Here is a 10,324-nt window from a genome sequence, read left to right on the forward strand (position 1 = left end):
TTCATCAATTTGATCTGGTGTAACCACCATCCAAAGAGGAATGTGTGCGTGCGATAAACCTCTCTTTTGACACTCAACAGAGTACGTCTAGCATCTCACAGCACCACATATACGTTGCTTTAAGATAAAGTCCATCCAACATCGTAGCTGTTGTTTGAAAACTCGTGCTGTGACATCGTGACGATCGCTCGATGATTGACCGCGATTCATAATTCCACACGTATGCCATCACATCCTTTATACAACGGATAATGCCTTTAGTGTGTAAAACCATTTGTCCTGTTTACTTTGGAATCCACCTTGTATAACGGCAAATAATGAGTTACCTCAATAAAAATCAGAGAGCGTATTTTACTCATATCAGTGTATCTTTGAGTAAAATATTTAAATAAAATTGCAAAAATAATAACGAGGGTTTCAACAAACCTTATCCGAATATACATTTTTTTATATAGTAAACACAGTGGGCGTGGTTTTCGGTTCTGCCACTAATCTAAAAAAAATCAAAAATGGTTAGTTTTCCAATGTACGAATATAAAAAATATCGCTTATAACAAAATATACAAAAAAATATTCAAAAACATAAGTTACAATAACCAAAGAGAGAAGAAAATTTGCGGAAAAAACCGTTGAATGCAATCACTGTCATTATTAAAACATCTACGATTTTTACAGTGTGAAAGAATCAATAGTGGATGAAATCTGATTGACTTAACATCTCCGACTGAGTTTGCACCATAAATTCAGGACTTTTTTTGAAGCCGGTAAATGAAAATTTAACATGCAGACAATGGGCATGGCATCGCCTACTTTTTGGTGAGATCACATATCGCGTTAAAGGACCCGAAAAAATGATGGTATTACGTGATATTTGCAGTTTTATCTTAGCTCTTCCTTACTTACTTGTTACTATTGGGATCTGAACTTGAAGACTGATTTCCAAGTTTGAAGCACTAAGTACTCAACTCACCTGATTCCAAGGTAGTATTCCGGACACAACATTATAAAATTTTCAAACAATAACAATATCAACAAAATGAATATAAAAAATATAGCAATCTTATGGTGACCTCGAACTCCGACTTGTGGGTTGCTTGCTCTTCTTTGTAAATAAACCAATAACGATTTTGTTGGTGAGTACGATAAAGTTTGCATTGGCAGTGTTGTATTGCTGCAGGCGACTGAAGGCGAACACTATCTCGACAGAATAACTTGTCAAGGAACGTTCTTGCCACACTTTGTTTCATGTTACTGGCAACAACAAGCGCCAGAAGACAGGGAAGCGAAATTTAATGTGTGAGGGACTTTTTTAGACGGAAGTTAAAGAAGATGCGTTACAAAAACAACAAACAAAATTTGTACTCACAATGTTCTCACAGATGTATGTATGTATGTGTTAAAAATTATGTGATTGCCCTTTAACACTTCACCAGCGGCAAGCAGAATGTTGAAGGATATACATATAAGTAGGTATAGTTGAAAGTGTTGCATTCAGTGCATGATCACGCTTACCAAACGCCATTAAATGTCGGCTATTCCTGATAAAATCAACTCGAGACGCGAAAAGCAAATGAATGGCATAAAATGGTGGAACAGTAGTTAAGTGAACCGAAATGGTAAAACTGTGGCAAATGGCAATCGGTAAGCATGCAACAGCCACGACCTTACAACACTCTTCCTGTCAGTAACTGTCAGCGAGAAGCATCCGCCAGTAGCGTCGGGCAGGGAGACCGCGCGTTTCGAACCGTGCTGCAGTCGCGGTGAAGTTGACGTGAAGTAAGCGGATGCGAGTGACGGAAGTGTGCCGGCGGAAGTGCAAGGTCGGTTGCTTGGTACAGCGATATGGATAACAGGAATGTGTCTGTTTTGCCAGGTCAGCGTTCGTCAAGCTGTAGAACTGTACATATGCCTTAAATTATGTGTTGCATAGTGAATGATGTTAAGCCGTCAGTCACGAAAAAATTTCGTTAGTAGAAATACAGTGGGTTTCCCTTATAACATTTGTGTAGTCTCTTAAGGATGTAAGGATTGGGTTTGGAGCAACAAATAGTTTTTAGGTAATTTGTTGATCACATCCAACGAATGCGCATTTGCATCTTGTTGGATCAAGGTGGAAAAAGTACTAAGCTTTAATGATCTTCAGAGTTTTACTGAGTCACTATAGCCTCGTAATACATGTATATTTTGGGATGAGAAAGGTTTGGTAATTGCTCTGTAATAGTAACCAGTTCTCCATTTCTTCAAACCCTAACAAATCTAATAGCATTTGCAAGCTGTAACTGTCATCTATAGTCTTAAGCAACACTTTGGGTCGAGTGTTATAAAAAGCTACTAAAATTTTATTTAAGTGTACAGTAATGACCTGCTCATTCCAAGATAAAACTTGCAAGTAAGGAATGATATATGGCGTTATCATGTATCATTTCTGTTGAATAAAAAAAGAAAATTTTATTGAACAAATAAAAAGTTTTTGAATTTTCAGCAGTTTCGCAATAGTTCAATGAAGGGACTTAATGTTTAATGTTTCAATTGTCCATCATCCGATTTGACTGCATATGTAGACATTAGTTATGGTTTTGACTTTTGGGACTGCCCTTTATGGCAGCTTATGAAACAATGATATCTTAAAAACACTATACTTTGAGAGAGGCCAACCTAATGAAACATATTTCATTAGACCTTTTATTACCTGGATTTACGTCGGTTGACCAGTGCTCGCTAAGCCCAATTTATAGGTAAAAAGCCATCAGCGATACCATCTGTTTCCATTCTACTCATAGTGAATTATAAAGTGAAGTATTTAGCGCTCATCCTGGTTAGGAAGCTTTCATGAAAGCCAAATATCGAAGAGAGAGCAAAAAGATTGCAGAGGAGCCATTGGCGAAAGGTATTGTCTCGCACCGAAAGTTTTCTCCTGGCTCTATAACACCACAGTTAACATGTTCTATGGAGTCTTTGTAGGGCTCTAGAAACGACCACATTTACAAAGAAACACGAGGGCGTTCAATGGCGGCGCTCATCAGCATGTGTGGTGCTCTAGGGTCCTCTCCAATCATTGCACTTAGTGGCATTTTCCACATAGTACCCATAAATATCGTCGGAAGGTGTATGGCTGTGAAAGTTGCTATCAGACTCAGAGAGTGTGGCTTCTAAATGAACACATGTCCAAACACACGGAAATCCTCATATGCTTTGACTCGGTGGTATACCGGATTTCTTGGATCATGGAATCGCAAAATCGAACTCTGGCGGCTCTTTTTCTGCCCATAAGCCGCGGATGGAGTTTTCGAGTGGGAAGCAGCCGTTCTGATTAAGAAATGCTTAACCTCGTTATCAATGACCGAACACAGGGGTTCTACTTTTCTATGGCTTCACAAAGGACTACATATAGCAGACCAAGTGAGGTCTCTCTGGATCAGCCATCCAACCTAACCTAAGACTGAGCTGTCCTCAGCTTTATAGTTCTCTAGAATTCCTCTGTCTGTTCCTGACTCATACTGGTTTTATGATGAAGTAACTAAGAAGGGGAACTTCTACACGCAAGTGAGGAAAGTTCTCTGATCGCCATGCACTTGGGAGTGGTCAGAAACGATTCTTTGACCAAGTATCCACTGGGTAGACTAAGAAACTCCGTTTGAAGGCGAGCTAAAGTGAGAAGGCGAAACATCCCCTCCACAGAGTTGGGCGCAGGGTTTGGGACCCGCCACGTAAAAAAAAGTACCAATGAAAACTAAACGACAGCCTCGGATGAGAGACCCTCCTTCTGATGACGACCATGGCAAACGAAATAAGGACTACAAATTGAGGGCATACACCTGGAATGTCCGGTCCCCTAATTGGGAAGGTGCCGCTGCCCAGCTGGTTGATGTCCTCATAAAAATAAAGGCTGACATCACCGCCGTCCAAGAAATGCGATGGACGGGACAAGGACTGAGACGGGTAGGTCCTTGTGGCATTTACTACAGTGGCCATATAAAGGAGCGCAAGTTTGGTGTGGGATTCGTGGTGGGAGAGAGACTCCGTCGCCGAGTACTATCATTCACTCCGGTGAATGAACGTCTAGCCACAATCCGCATCAAAGCGTAGATTTGCGCCCACGCCCCGATGGAAGAGAAGGACTATGTGACCAAAGATGCCTTCTATAAGCGCTTGGAGCGCACCTATGGGAGCTGCCCCCGCCATGATGTCAAAATCGTGCTCGGCGACTTTAACATCAGGGTGGGCAAAGAAGGTATCTTTGGCGCAACAGTCGGTAAATTCAGCCTCCACGAGAAAATATCCCCAAAGGAGTTGAGGAGGATAGACTTCGCTGGGGCCCGAAATATGGTTATAAGATTCGCATTCGTCTCTGTGCAGCAAAAAACGCACATCAAAAAATACAAGGAAGGTTCGTAGTCAAGGAAGCTGCAATCACAACAGACAGCCGAACGATTTTCTCCTCGGCTTGCACACCTACTCTCTGAGAGCACTTGTCAACAACTCGGTATAAGAGAACTGTGGGACGGCATTTCAAATTCCTTACGTACAGCTGCAACCGAAACCATTGGTTTTCAGAAAATGCAAAAGAACAGCTAGTACGACGAGAAGTGCCGTGTCGCAGCGGAGAGAAAACAGACTGTCTACCTCGCAACGTTACGATCGACCACAACACGTGCGGGATGGGATAGATACCGAGAGTTGAAAAGGGAAGCGAGACGCATTTGCAGACAAAAAAAAGAGAGGCCGAAATGCGTGAGTATGAAGAGCTTGTCAAGCTGGCCGACAGAGGTAATGCTCGAAAAATCTACGAAAAAATGCGGCGGCTAACAGAAGGTTTCAAGACCGGAGCATACTCTTGTAGAACCCCCAGAGGTGATCTAGTCACCGATGCCCAAAGCATGCTAAAATTATAGAGGGAACACTTCTCGAGCCTGCTGAATGGCAGTGAACGCACAACGCCAGGAGAAGGCGAAGCCGATTCCCCAATCGATGACGATGGAGCAGACGTTCCATTGCCTGACCATGAAGAAGTTCGAATAGCAATTACCCGCCTGAAGAACAACACAGCGGCGGGGGCCGATGGATTGCCGACCGAGCTATTCAAACACGGCGACGAAGAACTGATAAGGAGCATGCATCAGCTTCTTTCTAAAATATGGTCGGACGAAAGCATGCCAGCAATTGGAATTTAAGTGTGCTCTGCTCAATCCACAAAAAGGGAGACTCTACAATCTGCGCCAACTACCGTGGAATAAGTCTCCTAAACATCGCGTATAAGTTTCTTTCGGGCGTATTGTGTGGAAGATTAAATCCCACAGTCAACAAACTGATTGGACCTTATCAGTGTGGCTTTAGACCTGGCAAATCCACAACCGACTAGATATTCACCATGCGCCGAATCTTAGAAAAGACCCCCCCCCCCAAAGCTAACACGGCTGTGTAAACTGATGTTGACCAACACCAAAAGCTCCGTCAGTATTGGGAAGGACATCCCCGAGCCGTTCGACACCTAACAAGGGTTCAGACAAGGTGACTGCCTATCGTGTGACTTCTTCAATCTGCCACTGGGGAAAATAATTCGATCTGCAGAACTTAACCGAGCAGGTGCCATCCTTTATAAGAGTGTACAGCTGCTGGCGTATGTCGTTGATATTGATATCATCGGCCTCTACACCCGCGCCGTTAGTTCTGCTTTCTCCAGACTGGACAAGGAAGCAAAGCGAATGAGTTTGGCAGGGAACGAGGGCAAGACGAAATATCTCCTGTCACCAAACAAATAGTCGTCGCACTCGCGACTTGGCTCTCAGTCATAACTTTGAAGTTGTAGATAAATTCGTCTATTTATGAACCAGTATAAACACCTCCAACAATGTCAGCCTGGAAATCCAACGCAGGATAACTCTTGCCAACAGGTGTTACTTCGGACTGAGTAGGCAATTGAGAAGTAAAGTCCTCTCTCAACGAACAAAAACCAAACTCTATAAGTCACTCATAATTCCCGTCCTGCAATATGGTGCAGAGGCTTGGACGATGACATCAACTGATGAGTCGACGTTGCGAGTTTTCGAGAGAAAAGTTCTGCGCAAGATTTTTGGTCCTTGTGTGTTGGCCACGGCGAATATCGCATTCGATGGAACGATGAGCTGTACAAGATATATGACGACATTGACATAGTTCAGCGAATTAAAAGACAGCGGCTACGCTGGCTAGGTCATGTTGTCCGGATGGACGAAAACACTCCAGCTCTGAAAATATTCGACGCAGTACCCGCCGGGGGAAGCAGAGGAAGAGGAAGACCTCCTCTCCGTTGGAAGGACCAAGTGGAGAAGGACCTGGCTTCGCTTGGAATATCCAATTGGCGCCACGTAGCGAAAAGAAGAAACGACTGGCGCGCTGTTGTTAACTCGGCTATAATCGCGTAAGCGGTGTCTACGTTAGTAAAGAAGAAGAACTCGTTGACTCGATGACTGAAATTAATGTCCTTAGATAGTTTCCGAAAACCATCAACTTTCCCGCAAGCATTGATAACAAAAGTTTATTATCAGCTTTAAAGGTTTCAGTCCACCCATAATTCCTCGCAGATATGAGCTCTAAGAAAATATCACCAGGGTAAAGCTCAGTTATCCAAGTATTCCGTACTGAAGTCAAAGCATGCGAGTGGTTTCCGGCACATAGTCATTTCGTTACCTAACCTAACTAACTTTCGAGTTCTAACTGATTCTGTTATTATTTTGTTGTTGAGATTTAAAGAAGATTTTTTGGTAGTTTTTATTTTATTTATTTGTGTTTCATATCCGGTTACTACTTCTGGTCTTATAATCATTCGAAAGAACTGCATTGTTTTTGTTAGCAACAAGTGAAATTTTATTATCCTCCCAAATAAAAAAAAAATGTTTATGTGCGTTCAAGACTATATCGTGGCGCTGTGAAATGTCTGCAAGACACGTGACTAATAACTGTAATAAAATATTATGATTATCTCTTATTGTACAGTATTTTAATTCCGCCAAATAATTTTTTTATTGCTACTGTTGCTTTTGCTTAATAAAAATATACCGGTTCTCTTATTTCACTGCAACCGTTAGAGAGTATGCAAAGTGTACCGTTGCCTCGAGAATGTTGTAGCTGAAGTACTAAAGCAACCGTCGCGACGCGGGTAATCAAGAAATGTAAATTGCACACAGCCCATGGCAGTTCTTTGATGCATTTTTTACGATGCTACGAAGGTGGGAGATAAGAAAATAGCACAGTGACACACAATGAGAGCAGGACAGGCTGCAGGCACGTGGTTTGTTTGCAACGCTAGTTAGCCTCACTTGCCCGTCTCAATTTGCAGACCGAGTAATTTTCACACTTTCGCTACTCGGCTGCAGCGCCTCGTGCTGTTTACCTGCTTATTTCCAGTTAAGTTATTTTGCTTTCCGTTGAACTTTTATTAATAACGCTTTCTTTGGCAGCCTTTTCACTTTCATCAGCTCTTACACTTTATACTGTGGGTTTTCACGGAAGGAATGATAAGAGCTCTTCTGTCTTTTCCCTGTTGCATCTTTGAAATTCTATAGAAAATGCCGTTGGGTTTGTGCTTCGTTAAATTCTTTTCACCATTTTCTGCAGCTTCTTGCATGGCAGTCACCGTTTTATCACTCGTTTATGAAGATTGCTTGGAAATGGTTAATCAATTCCGTTTGCAATGCAACTTCAGAAGGTGGTACCAGCGAAAAATTAGTGAAGACTGAAGATATGCTAAGAAAGAGGCTTACGAGAGGTCGGTTTAAAGTTTGAAACAAGTAAGAAGAATGGTACAAGTATAATTGCGATAAGGTCAGTATTTGCGGGAACATGTATTTCTTAAAGAAATACTTCTTATAAAAATATGTTATTCTGTGAGGAAAAGTGCAAAAGTACCTATAAAAAGGTGAATTTTTTTAATATTTTTATGTAAAACTTAAAAATGCGGTAAGCAAACTATCTACTAGTACTTTTATGATTTCATTTCCGAAAAGGAAATATGGAGATGGGTTTATAGAGCTTAACAAGTATACATATTCCATTTAATAATGGGTTGTCAAAAAAGTCTTGCGGTATTTTCGCTAGTTGGCGCTGAAAGCGGGTAGTTCTAGTTTTATTCGTCGCATCGGGTCATACCTTTTGGAAAGCTCATATCACGCACTAACACGTTTTTGATTGATTGTCGTTTCTTTTAAGTCGTTCGTGAGTTATAGCGTCGCAAACATGGAGCAAAATAAAGAGAAAATACGGCATATTTTACAGTACTACTACGATAAAGGCAAAAATGCATCTCAAGCCACCAATAAAATTTGTGCAGTTTATGGACCCGATACAGTTACCATTTCCACCGCACAATGATGGTTTCAACGTTTTCGTTCTGATGTAGAGGTGGCCGAAGATGCGCCACGCTCCGGAAGGCCTGTCGTCGAAAATTGCGATAAAATCGCTGAATTGGTCGAGAGAGACCGGCATAGTAGCAGCCGTAGAATCGGTCAAGAGCTGGGCATGAGCCATCAAACCGTTATTTGAAGAAGCTTGGAGTCACTAAGAAGCTCGATGTATGGGTGCCACACGAATTGACGCAAAAAACATCTTTGACCGTATCGACGCATGCGAATCGCTTCTGAATCGCAACAAAATCGACCCGTTTTTGAAGCGTATGGTGACTGGCGATGAAAAGTGGGTCACTAACGATAACGTAAGGCGCAAACGGTCGTGGTCGAAAAGCGGTGAAGCGGCCCAGACGGTGGCCAAGCCTGGATTGACGGCCAAGAATGTTCTTCTGTGTGTTTGGTGGGATTGGCAGGGAATAATCCGCTATGAGCTGCTCCCCTATGGCCAAACGCTCAATTCGGACTTGTACTGCCAACAACTGGACCGCTTGAAGGTAGCACTCATGCAGAAGATGCCATCTTTGATCAACAGAGGCCGAATTGTCTTCCATCAGGACAACGCCAGGCCACACACATCTTTAGTGACGCGCCAGAAGCTCCGGGAGCTCGGATGGAAGGTTGTTTTGTATCCACCGTATAGTCCGAATCTCGTACCAAGTGCTTACCACCTGTTTCTGTCCATGGCGAACGCGCTTGGTTGTCTGAAGTTGGCCACAAGAGAGTTCTGTGAAAATTGGCTCTCCGAGTTTTTTGCCAATAGGGAAGCGAGCTTCTATGAGAGGGGCATTATGAAGTTGGCATCTTGTTGGGAACGCGTCATCGAACAAAACGGCGCATATTTGACTTGAATCGCATTATTGTAACCAATTTTATGAACAATTGAAAATTCAATAAAAATACCGCAAGACTTTTTTGACAAACATATAATAACAAATGGGCAATAGATTAGTATTCGATTTGAAATCGTATTTAGATTCGCTTATTCAAAGCTTTGTGATCTACCTACATATATGAGGACCAAAAATAGTATAAATAGCCTTTAAAAACATACTCATCACCGCAAAGACAAGAATATTATAGTCCTTTAGTGTTCGCAGTGCGTGTCCTGCTTCTAGTGCAATTTAATATCTCAAGAACTACGCGACCAATACTAAACAAATGTGATACATAGGATCCATACCGGATTGCCGGGAGCTCCATATACCTAATATCGGAGTGGCAACTCTGCCTAAATATAGTTAAAACCGTAAGCTTTCCACATCACTTCAGTTTGCATGTGCGTTCTTTTTTTAATTGTCTGAAATTTAAAATATTCAAACAGATGTCAACCTTTAACTTTTTTTTTAAAGATGAACGAAAAATATTAAACATGTCGTCTTATCTTTTATCGTACGAGAAAGAAGTGACCAAATATTATTGCGCTACGCAAATTCGTTGCAGTCGATCGATTCTACAATAGACTGCTAAATAGTTATCTCCACTTTAATTTACTGGGTGTTGCCTGTTCGCTTGATAGTAGACTAATAAATGACTGCAGTTTTATTAATTAGTTGTTAATTAAATACACTACAATCGTGAGTTTTTATCTTTAAATTCCTACAGATCAGAGGCAATGTGGCGTAGCTAGGGGAGGGCGGCATAGTTTAGGGGTGACACCCGAACCCGACTATGACAATCAGTTCTGCCTAAAAAAATCGTAAATGTGTGGCAGAGAGCATAACGATACCACGAGCAAAATAAATTGATACGAGTATTTAAAAACAAAACAATGTGCACACTGTCAATCTCAGTATATACAGCAGTGTTGTCCAACGTGACTGTGTGCACGTTATGCTTGTGTTGGTTATTCTAGCGTCAACTGATCGCAAAATTCTGCTTTGCTTGCCTACGAAGTTGAATACAGTAGCACAATCGTGCTTTTGTCGCGACATGTTGGTGTGAGG

Source organism: Bactrocera neohumeralis, chromosome 6 (genome assembly GCF_024586455.1).
Source record: "Bactrocera neohumeralis isolate Rockhampton chromosome 6, APGP_CSIRO_Bneo_wtdbg2-racon-allhic-juicebox.fasta_v2, whole genome shotgun sequence".
NCBI lineage: Eukaryota > Metazoa > Arthropoda > Insecta > Diptera > Tephritidae > Bactrocera > Bactrocera neohumeralis.